Raw genomic sequence first — 12,803 nt, 5'->3', positions numbered from 1 at the left:
AATCCATACAAAGCAAATAGAGAAGAAAAAGAATACACGAATTTAGAGAGGTTCGGTTAAGCCTAATCATCGAGGCAGAAGCAGAGAACTGAGAAAAATAGCATAGTACAAATAATTCTCACCTAAAACCCTTATATATAGATCTCAAGTAGTCTCAAACCTATAAGAGAAAGGTTTTCCCAATCCTACAATGACGATTAATTTTTCTTTCTCAAATCTATTAGATTAATGAGTTTCCTAAACCTATATGGATTATGGGTTTCTGAAAAATAAAAAATAGTGATTCATGCTACAAATAACAATTCTTTCCCTTGACATGAATTTTCTTCTCAATAGGAACAACATCTCTCTGTTTTATCCTCAATCCTCGCCAGGGCTCTACCAATTACTGCACATATCAACCAAGAGACTCAATCTCTTCACCCATTGCACAAATCCATCGATCTGTTTCTAGACTAGAAAAAGCTTCTTTTAAGCTATTATAGGCTCAAACACGTTAATGGTCTCTATAACTGACAAGGTAAATATTTGTAACGATTCGGCCGGTCGTTTTGAGTATTGTAGCTCCATTTTTCTATTTATTGCTTATTCTATGTTCATTTATGGTTATGTGGCTTACCGGGGTGGTTCGTTTGGTTCCGGGATGTTTCGGAATGAATTGGGGCACTTAGTCCCAAGGTTGGAAGTTTAAGTTGGAAGAGTTGACCGGATGTTGACTTATGAGTAAACAACTCCGAAATAGAGTTTAGATGGTTCTGATAGTTTTGTATGGTGATTTTGAACTTAGGAGTATGTCCGGATATTGATTTAGAGGCTCGTAGGTTGTTTTGGCTTGAATTGGCGAAAGTTGAAAGTTGTAGGTTTGGAAAGTTGAGAAGTTTGACCGAGAGTTGACTTTGTTGATACCGGGCTCGGATTTTAGTTCCTAGAGTTAGAATAGGTCAATTGTATCATTTATGACCTGTGTGCAAAATTGAGGTCAATCGGAGTTGGTTTGGTGTGTCTCGGCATTGGTTTTAGAAGTTGAAAATTCAATAGTTCATTAGGCTTGAATTGGGGTGCGATTCGTATTTTCGATGTTGTTTGATGTGATTTGAGGCTTCGACTAAGTTCGTATGATATTGTAGGATGTGTTAGTATGTTTGGATGGGGTTCCGGAGGGCCTCGGGTGAGATTCAGATTGATTTCGGATTGAATTTGGCCTTATGGAATTGCTGATTTTTCTGGTATCTGGTTTCCTCTCACGCGATAGCGTGAAGAGAATGGCCAACCCGTAGGGTTAATTCTGGTAGGAGAATATTTGTTCAATGTGTTCGCGAGTTTGTTTATGCGATCGCGGAGCTTTGGTTAGTTGTGCACCGCGAACACGGGTGACGGGACGCATCCGCGAAGAAGGAAGGGGAGGTCTGGGAAGTTCACGCATTTGTTCTTCGCGATCACGTGTCCTTGTCCGCGATCGCATAGGTCTGGGTTGCTGAGCATCGCGTTCACGACTGGTTGTTCGCGTAGACCATTTCTTGAGGGCAGTAAGCTTTGTTCTTCACGATCGCGAGCGAATTTCTGCGATCGCGAAAGGGAACACCTGGGCAGACTATTTAATTTCAAAAATGATGGTTAGAGTATTATTTCATATTTGGACTTAGGGAGCTCGGCTAGGAAGATTTTTGAGAGGGATTTCACTACAAATTAAGAGGTAAGCTATTTTTTATCACTTTTGTCCAATAATATTGAATACCCATTGACTTCTACACCTAGATTATGTGTTTTAAGGTGAAATTTGGGGAATTTTGGACTTTGGATTGGAGAGTAAGATTTAGGGGTTTGAGGTTCGATTTGTGGTCGGGATTGGATGATTTTGGTATGGTTGGACTCGTTATTGAATGGGTGTTCGGATTTTATAAAATTTGTCGGGTTCCGAGGCATGAGCCCGATGTTGACTTCTTGAATTTGGTTAAAGAACTTAGCTTTATCGTATGGAATCGATTCCTATAGCTTGTATTGATTATATTAAGTTGTTTGTGACTAGATTCGAGTCATTCGGAGGCTGATTCGCGAGGCAAGAGTTTGTTGGAGCATAGAGTTGCGCACTTTGAAGTAAGTAACACTTCTAAACTAGGTACTGAGGGTATGAATCCCTAAAATAAGTGTTATGTGGTTGGTGTTGAGGTGACGCACATGCTAGGTGACGGGCGTGTGGGTGTGCACCGTGAGTTATTTGCTTAAGTTGAAATTATATACTCAGTCATATTCATTCATTTACATATCATATCTTAGTCTCTGTTATTATTTACTGTTACATCATGTTATCATTGTTCGGGCTGAGTGGTATGAGATTTGTGAGCCCGTTAGACTGGAGAGATTGATGGCTGAGTTGGGGCCTGAGAGCCGGATTGTGAATGATATTTATGGGATTGGGTTGCACGGCGCAACAGTTATTTATAGGATCGGGCAGCATGCCGCATCAGGCCTTATTGGCTCATTTATGGGATCGGGTTGTACGCCGGAGCAGGCTTTATTGACTTATTATAGGATCGGACAGCATGCCACAGCAGGCCATGTTGGCTATATATTAGCGCTTGGGCAGGATCCGCCTCTCCGGAGTCTGACATACAAGCAGTGAGCGCAGGTATCGTACAGTGATGAGTGACTGTGTGTAATGAGTAGGAGTTGAGACAGACAGATTGAGTACTCTGAGAGCGTGAGTACTTGGAAGTATCATTATGATGCATTACATTTGACATGCATATTTGATATATAGTCGTAAAGATGTAACATTCCTCATGCTAGCTGTACTTGACATATTTTATCAGTGTTGAGCTTAAATTGTTGAACTCGAAAGCATGTCTACATTTCTGTACTATGTACGAACTGATTATGGAAGTTCTCTAAGTTATTACTGTCATTTACCTGTTATATCTGTACTATCATTACCCGTATTCGGACTGTATCTTTCTGAGCTCGCCACTGCTTTCAGCCCAAGGTAGCCGTGTTACTTATTGAGTACATTGGGACGGTTGTACTCATACTACACTCTGCAATTCATGTGCAAATTCAGGTACATCTGGACACGGCGATTGCTAGATTTGGTGCAGTATCTGCTCGAAGATTATTGAGGTAGTTGCTATGACGCCCGCAGACCTCGACTCTGCTTCCTTTCAGTTTATCAGTACTGTTCTATTTTCCAGATAGTTGTATTAGAGTTTTAGACTGTGTTGACACTTAGTAGCTTATATACTCAGTGACATCAGGATTTTGGGATTGTTGTAGTTGAGTCACAGTTGTTCTTATCAGTTATTTATGAGATTTTCACTGTTAAACTTATTAAATCATGTTTCTGATTTAACATGCGTAGTTATTATGTGATTGTCGGCTTTCCTAGTAATGTGATGGGCGTTATCACGACATGTTGATATTTTGGTCGTGATAAGTTGGTATGAGAGCACTAGGTTACTTAGGTCTCACGAGTCATAAGCAGATTTAGTACAGTCTTGCGGATCGGTAAGGAAACGTCTGTACTTATCCTGGAAAGGCTACTGAACCATTAGGAAACTTCACTTTCTTGTATTCTTGTCGTGTAGATTTGTTGATTGTGGAAACTAAAATTCAATTATTCTATTCTCTCACAGATGATGAGGACACGTGTGACCAGATCAGGCGGACGACCACCAGTACCACCAGGTAGGGCCGCGAGAGGCTGGGGCTGCGGTAGAGGCCGAGGTGCTGCTCGTATAGAAGCTAGAGCAGCACCTGTGGAGCCACCAATTTCTCCAGCTCAGGAGCAGATACCAGATGTAGTTGAGCCGGTGGGACCAACTCAGGTACCAGTTGTGCCCATTGTGATTCTAGGCCTTCAGGAGGCATTGGCCCAGATATTGACTATATGCTCTAGCCTTGCTCAGGCTTTCATTTCAGGCCGCATTAGCCATTTCTCAGGCCGGGGGAGGTGCTCAGACTCCCGTTGCCCGTACTCCATAGCAGGTGGTTCAGGGATTTTAAACACCGGGAGTACTACCAGCCCAACCGGTTGCAGCTACTCGGGCCCAGGTTGCTCCACATATGAGTAACGAGGAGTAGAAGAGACTAGAGCGGGTTGGGAGGCTCAGGCCTCCAGAGTTCAATGGGGCTGAGTCAGAGGATGCTCAGGATTTCTTAACAGGTGCCAGTGGATCCTTCGCACGACGGGTATTCTGGAGACTAGTAGAGTCTCATTTACTACTTTTCAGCTATCGGGGGGTAGCCTTCAGATGGTGGGAAGGCCTATGAGTTGAGCAGGCTAGCCGGCGCTGCACCACTTATGTGGCATGAGTTCTCAGTTCTCTTCTTAGAGAATTTTGTTCCACAGACCCGCAATGAGGAGTTACTTAGGTAGTTTGAGCAGCTACGCAAGGAGGGTATGTCAGTGACCTAGTATGAGATGAAATTTTCAGAGTTGGCACATCACGCGATATAGTTGGTTCCCACATAGAGGGATTGGATTAGGAGGTTCATTGATGGCCTCAACTATGGACTGCGTTTCGTCATGACTCGGAGATTGCATCAGGTGCTAGGTTAGACAAGGTGGTTGATATTGCTAGATGCCTAGAGCAGGTTCGTAGTCAGGAGCGTGAGGAGAGGGAGGCCAAAAGGCCTCGTGGTTCAGGTAGTTTCAGCAGTGCCTTATCTTGAGGGCAGTCCCACCACAACAGGGGTCGTCCTTATAGGCCCGCTCAGATGGATCGTCCGGTTCATCGTGGTGCATCAGCTAGCCATGGTTCATACAGTGCTCGTCTGAGTTAATCATCTCTTAGTGCCCTCCCAGCTTAGAGTTCATCTCGTGCTCCATCAGTTCAGGGTTCATCTGTACGAAGTCCTTCTAGTAGTTATTGTGGTTCTCGGGGTCCGATTCAATACCAGCTGCCATTGATGGATCAGAGTTGCTTTGAGTGTAGAGAGTTTGGGCATATGAAGAGGCATTGTCCCCATCTTTTAGGAGGTCCAGTTCAGCAGAGGGGTCAGGCTATAACTTCCGCACTAGTTATTTCACCACACGCTCAGCCAGCTCGGGGTGGGGCTCAGACAGCTAGAGGTCGCCCTAGAGGGGGAGGCCGATTAGGTGACTGTCAGGCTCGATGCTATGCTTTTCCCACCAGGTCAGAGGCTGTTGCTTCAGACGCAATGATCACAATTATTGTTTCAGTATGCCACATGGATGCTTCTATATTATTTGACCCTGGTTTCACTTATTCATATGTATCATTGTATTTTGCTCGTTATTTGGATATGCCCCGTGATTCCTTAGTTACACTTGTTCATGTGTCTACGCAGTGAGTGATTCTATTATTGTGGACCTCATATATTGGTCATGTGTGGTGACTATTGGGGGATTGGAGATGAGAGTTGATCTATTATATTATGTCTGATTTTGACGTGATTTTGGGTATGGATTGGTTGTCCCCATGTCATGCTATTCTGGATTATCATGCTAAGACCGTGACATTGGCGATGCCGGGATTGCCTAGGACTGAGTGGAGAGGTTCTCTGGACTACGTTCCTGGTAGGGTGATCTCATATTTGAAGGCCCAACAGATGGTTGAGAAGGATTGTCTGGCATATATGGCTTTTGTGAGGGATGTTGGTGTTGATACTCTTGCTATTGATTCTGTTCTGGTAGTGCGAGACTTTTCGGATGTGTTTCTTGCAGGCCTGCCGGGCATGCCACTCGACAGGGATATTGATTTTGGTATTGACTTGGTGTCGTGCACTCAGCCCATTTCTATTCTTCTGTATCATATGGCACCGACAGAGTTTAAGGAATTGAAAGAGCAACTTCAGGAGCTTCTTAATAAGGGGTTCATTAGGCCTAGTGTGTTACCTTGGGGTGCACTGGTTCTGTTTGTGAAGAAGAAGGATGGTACAATGCGGATGTGCATTGATTATAGGAAGTTAAACAAAGTTAAAATTAAGAACAAGTATTATTTGATGCGCATTGATGACTTATTTGACCAGCTTCAGGGAGATAGAGTGTTCTCTAAGATTGATTTGAGGTCTGGGTATCACTAGTTGAAGATTCAGAACTCTGATATTCTGAAGACGACATTCAGGACCCGCTATAGTCACTACGAGTTCCTTGTGATGTCATTTGGGCTGACCAATGCCGCCGCAATATTTATGCATCTGATGAACAATGTATTCCAGCCATATCTTGTTTTGTTTGTCATAGTATTTATTGATGATATCCTTGTGTAATCACGTTGCTAGGAGGATCATGCACATCATTTGAGGATTGTACTACAAACGTTGAGGGAGAAGAAACTTTATGCTAAATTCCCCAAGTGTGAGTTTTGGCTCGGTTCTGTGGCATTCTTGGAGCACGTGGTGTCCAGTGAGGGGATCACGTTAGATCCTAAGAAGATTTAGGCAATTCAGAGTTGGCCTAGACCGTCTTCAGCTACTGAGATTTGGAGTTTTCTTGGTTTGGCCGGATATTATTGTCGCTTTGTGGAGGATTTCTCGTCCATTACTGCACCTTTGACTAGATTGACCCAGAAGGGTGCCCCATTCAGGTGGTCTGATGAGTGTGAGGAGAGTTTTCAGAAGCTCAAGAATGCCTTGACCACAACTCCAGTTCTAGTTTTGCCTTCAGCATCGGGTTCATATACAATGTATTGTGATGCTTCTCAGATTGGTATTGAGTGTGTCTTGATGTAGGAAGGTAGAGGATTGCTTATGCTTCACGCCAATTGAATCCCCATGAGAAGAACTACCATATTCATGATTTAGAACCATTATCCATGCATTAAAGATTTGAAGGAATTATCTCTACGGCGTGCTTTGTGAGGTATTTACAGTTCATCGGAGTCTACAACACTTGTTCAAGCAAAAGGATCTGAATTTGAGGCAGCAGAGATAATTGGAGCTGTTAAAAGACTATGATATTACCATTTTGTATCATCCCGAGAAGGCCAATGTGGTGGCCGATGCCTTGAGTAGAAAGGCAGTGAGTATGGTCAGCCTTGCATTTATTCATGTTGGTGAGAGACCGCTTGCATCGGATGTTTAGGCCTTGGCCAATCAGTTCATGAGGTTAGATGTTTCGGAGCCTAGTCAGGTTCTAGCTTGCATGGTTTCTCGGTCTTCTTTATATGAGCGCATCAGAGAGCGTTAGTATGATGACCCCCATTTGCTTTTCCTTAAGGACACGGTGATGCCAAGGAGGTTTCTATTGGAGATGATGGGGTGTTGCGGATGCAGGGTTGGATTTGTGTGCCCAATGTGGATGGGTTACGTGAGTTGATTCTTGAGGAGACCCACAGTTCGCGGTATTCCATTCATCCGGGTACCGCAAAGATGTATCAGGACTTGAGGTAGCACTATTGGTGGAGGAGAATGAAGAAAGATATAGTGGAGTTTGTAGCTCGGTGCTTGAACTATTAGCAAGTGAAGTACGAGCATCAGAAGCCGGGCGATTTGCTTCAGAGGCTTGAGATTCCTGAATGGAAATGGGAGTGTATCACCATGGACTTCGTTGTTGGACTCCCATAGACCTTGAAGAAATTTGATGTTATTTGGGTGATCGTGGACCGGTTGACTAAGTCCGCACATTTCATTCCGATGGTGAATACCTATTCCTCGGAGCGGTTGGCTGAGATCTATATTCGCGAGATTGTTTGTCTTCACGGTGTTCCGGTGTTTATTATTTCTGATTTCGGCACGCAGTTCACATCGCAGTTTTGGAGAGCAGTGAAGCGAGTGTTAGGCACACGGGTTGAGTTGAGTACAACATTCCACCCTCATATGGGCGGACAGTCCGAGCGCACCATTCGGATATTGGAGGATATGCTACACGCTTGTGTTATGGATTTTGGGGGTTCTTAGGATCAGTTTCTACTGCTTGCAGAGTTTGTTTATAACAACAACTACCAATCAAGTATTCAGATGGCTCCATATGAGGCCTTATATGGTAGGTAGTGTCGATCTCCAGTTGGGTGGTATGAGCCGGGGAAGGCTAGGTTATTGGACACGAATCTGGTCTAGGATGCCTTGGAAAAGGTCAAGTTGATTCAGGATCGGCTTAGTACGGCACGGTCTAGACAGAAGAGTTACGCCAATCGGAAGGTCCGTGATATTGCCTATATGGTAGGAGAGAAGGTATTACTCAGAGTTTCACCCATGAAGGGTGTTATGAGGTTTGGGAAGAAGGGCAAGTTGAGCCCTCGGTATATTGGCCCTTTTGAGGTGCTTGAGAGGATTGAAGAGATGGCCTACAAGCTTGCACTGCCACCTAGTCTATCGAGTTTTCACCCAGTGTTTCATGTTTCAATGCTCCGGAAGTATTTCGGTGATCTGTCTCATGTTATGGACTTCAACAAGGTTCAGTTAGATGGATATTTGACTTATAATGTGGAGCCGGTGGCCATTTTGGATCGGCAGGTTCGAAAGTTGAGATCAAAGAATATAGCTTCAGTGAAAGCACAATGGAGAGGTGAGCTAGTCGAGGAGGCTACTTGGGAGACCGAGTGGGAGATGCGGAGTAGCTATCCACACCTATTTTAGACTCCATGTATGATTCTAGACCCGTTCGAGGATGAATGTTTGTTTAAGAGGGGGAAGATGTAACAACCCGATCGGTCGTCTCGAGTATTGTAGCACTATTTTACCATTTATTTCTTATTCTATGTTCATTTATGGTTATGTGACTTGACGGGGTGGTTGGTTTGGTTCCGGAGATGTTTCGAAATACATTGGGAGACTTAGTCCCAAGGTTGGAAACTTAAGTTGAAAGAGTTGACCAGATGTTAAATTATGAGTAAACTACTCCGAAATGGAGTTTAGATGGCTCCAATAGCTTCAAATGGTGATTTTGGACTTAGGAGTATGTCCGAATATAGATTTGGAGGTCCGTAAGTCGTTTTGGCTTGAATTGGCGAAAGTTGAAAAGTTGAAGGTTTGAAAAGTAAGAAGCTTGATTGTGAGTTGACTTTGTTGATACCAGGCTAGGATTTTGGTTTCGGGAGTTGGATTAGGTCTTTTGTGTCACTTATGACTTTTGTGCCAAATTTGAGGTCAATCAGAGTTGGTTGGTGTGTTTCGGCATTGGTTTTAGAAGTTGGAAGTTCAATAGTTCATTAGGCTTGAATTGGGATGCGATTCGTATTTTCGATGTTCTTTGATGTGATTTGAGGCTTCGAATATGTGTGTATGAGGTTTTAGGATGTGTTGGTATATTGGGATGAGGTCATGGGGGCCTCGGGTGAGATTTTGATTGATTTAGAATTGAGTTTGGCCTTATGGAATTGTTGATTTTCTAGTTTCCTCTTACGGGATTGCGTGAAGAGAGTGGCGACCGTGTAGGGTTAATTTTGGCAGGAGGATTTTTGTTCAACGCGTTCGCGAGTTTTTTTACACGATCACGGAGCTTTGGTTAGTTGTGCACCGTGAACGCGGGTGATGGTACGCGTCCGCGAAAAAGGAAGGGGAGGTCTGGGAAGTTCATGCGTTTGTTCTTCCAGATCGCGAGGTCTGAGTTACTGAGCATCGCGTTCATGACTCATTGTTTGCGTTCGCGTAGACCATTCTTGAGGGCATTAAGCTTTGTTCTTCGCGATCATGAAAGGGAACACCTAGGCATACTATTTAATTTAAAAAATGAGGGTTAGAGTATTATTTCATATTTGAACTTGGGGAGCTCAGCTAGGGGCGATTTTTGAGAGGGATTTCACTACTAATCAAGAGGTAAGCTATTTTTGATCACTTTTGTCCAATAATATTGAATACCCGTTGATTTCTACACCTAGATTATATGTTTTTACGGTGAAATTTGGGGGATTTTGGACGAGGGATTGGAGAGTAAGATTTGGGGATTTGAGGGTCAATTTGTGGGTGGAATCGGATGATTTTGGTATGGTTGGACTCGAATGGGTGTTCAGATTTTATAAATTTTGTCGAGTTCTGATGCGTGGGCCCAGGATTGAGTTTTGGGTCGACTTTTTGAATTTGGTTAAAGAATTTAGCTTTGTCGTATGGAATCGATTCCTATAACTTGTATTGATTATATTAAGTTGTTTGTGACTAGATTCGAGTTGTTCAGAGGCTGATTCGGGAGGCAAGGGTTTGTTGGAGCATTGAGTTGCGCACCTTGAGGTAAGTAACACATCTAAATTTGGTACTAAGGGTATGAATCTCTAAAATACGTGTTATGTGGTTGGTGTTGAGGTGACGCACAAACTAGATGACGGGCGTGTAGGCGTGTACCGTGGTAATTATAACTCGTTTGATTTTGTGGTACTGTGTAGTTATCTTGTCTTGTTCTATCCGCGGAATTTTGATGTGTTAAAGTAATTGAGCTGTGATTCATGTTAGAAATCATGTTTAGATTATGTGCTTATTTTGTTGGGACCCACTGAGGTCATTTCTGCTGTTGAGTTATTTGCTTAAGTTGCAATTATATACTCATTCATATTCATTCATTTGCATATCATATCTCAGTCTTTGTTATCATTTAGTGTTACATCATGTTAACATTGTTCGGGCTGAGTGGTATGATATTTATGAACCCGTGAGACTGGAGAGATTGATAGCTGAGTTGGGGCTTAAGAGCCGGATTATGAGTGATATTTATGGCATCAGGCTGCACGTCGCAGTAGTTATTTATGTGATCGGGTTGCACGCTGCAGCAAGCCTTATTGGCTAATTTATGGGATCGGGTTGCACGTCGCAACAGGCTTTATTGAATTATTATTGGATCGGGCTGCATGCCGCAACATGCCATGTTGGTTGTATACTAGCGCTTAGGCAGGATGCGTCTCTCCGAAGTCTGACATACCAGCAGTGAGGGCAGGTACAGTACAGTGCTGAGTGATTGTGTGTGATGAGTGGGAGTCGAGACAGACATATTGAGTACTTTGAGAGCTTGAGTACCTGGGAGTATTGCATTACATTGGCATGCATATTTGACATATAGTCATAGAGATGTAACATTCCTCATGCTAGCTGTACTTGGCATATTTTATTTGTGTTGAGCTTAAATTGTTGAACTCGAAAACACGTCTACATTTTTGTACTGTGTACGAACTGATTATGGAAGTTCTCTGAGTTATTACTATCATTTACCTGTTATATATTTACTGTCATTATTTGGATTCGGACTGCATCTTTCCGAGCTCGTCATTGCTTTCAGCCCAAGGTTAGTCCTGTTACTTATTGAGTACGTTGTGTTGGTTGTACTCATACTATACTCTACACTTAGTGTGCAAATTCAGGTACATCTCGACGCGGTGGTTGCTAGATTTGGTGCAGTATCTGCTCGAAGACTATTGAGGTAGCTGCTATGACGTCCGCAGACCTCGACTCTCCTTCCTTTCAGTTTATTCAGTACTGCTCTATTTTCCAAATAGTCATATTATAGTTTTAGACTGTGTTGATACTTAGTAGCTCATGTACTCGGTGACACCAGGATTTTGGGATTGTTGTAGTTGAGTCGCAGTTGTTCTTATCAGTTATTTATGAGATTTTCACTGTTGAACTTATTAAATCATGTTTTTAATTTAACATGCGCAGTTTTTATGTAATTGTTGGATTGCCTAGTAATGTGATAGGTTCCATCACGACATGTTGAGATTTGGATCGTGATAATATTACGACCCAAAATCCCAACCAAACAGGTTGTGATGGCGCCCAACCCCACTTGCTAGGCAAGCCAACACTTAACAATAATAATAAAAATAGGATTAAATATCTAACAGCATAATATCATAAATAAAGTGTAAAAGCTCAAAAATTAACATTATAAGTCTAAAACCATCACAACTATCTAAATAACTTCCCAAGACTGGTGTCACTAATTACATGAGCTCTATAGAATACTAAATACAGAGTCTGAAATAAATATAGCACTATTTGAGTCTAATAAATAGTAATGAAGAAAATAGGATGGTGACTTCAAGGACTGCGAACGGATATGCAGCTCTACCTCAAGTCTCCGATGGCAACAACTAAGCACCAATGGCGTAGCCACCCTACGCCAAGGGTGGTCAAGCGCACACCCTTTGCTGAAAAATTATATTGTGTATATAAGTTAAATACTACTTTATATGGATATATATATTATAGTTCGAATACCCTTAACACAATTGAGTGAGGCAGTCTAGAGGCTAAGGGTTTTCAAAGTGATGTGTTGTTTTATTGGTTCAAAGTTCTCTGCCCATTTTATTTGCCAAAACTAAACAACCATGTGTGGTCTATTTGATTCTTTTGCAATCTAAAAAATTTTCTAATAAAATAACTCTTAAAACTTAAAATTTGTGTAGAAATAAACAACAAATCTTACAAGTAAGTTTTTAACTAAAAGTTATTTCTTAAATAAATTTTATAATTTAAAAGTCAAGCTCTACAAAACTTTTGGTACACTATTCACCAACAAAAAAAATTATTGACTTATTTAATGTTTGAACACCCTTTACGAAATTTCTGGCTACGCCACTGTTAAGAACCTCTCGGGACTCTACTGGGATCAATACATGGATCTGCACAAGCAGTGTAGAAGTGTAGCATGAGTACAATCTATCTAATGTACTTAGTAGGTATCAAACCTAACTCCTACGAGGTAGTGACGAGGCTATGACAAGAAGCCCACTTAGTAAACTTGTGCAGATAATTAAAGGAAAAGCATACAAGAAAACAATAAATATTATGTAAATAAACAGATAAGTGAACAAGTAAGCATGTTTTCCGAATTCCACAATTTCTGCATAAATCCAAGAACCAAATCCACATAGAGGAAACGACACATATAAGCCATATGATATAAGTCTCCATATCGCATAAAA

This window comes from Nicotiana tomentosiformis, chromosome 5 (genome assembly GCF_000390325.3).
Source record: "Nicotiana tomentosiformis chromosome 5, ASM39032v3, whole genome shotgun sequence".
NCBI classification, from domain to species: domain Eukaryota; kingdom Viridiplantae; phylum Streptophyta; class Magnoliopsida; order Solanales; family Solanaceae; genus Nicotiana; species Nicotiana tomentosiformis.
This window is presented reverse-complemented; position numbering follows the sequence as displayed.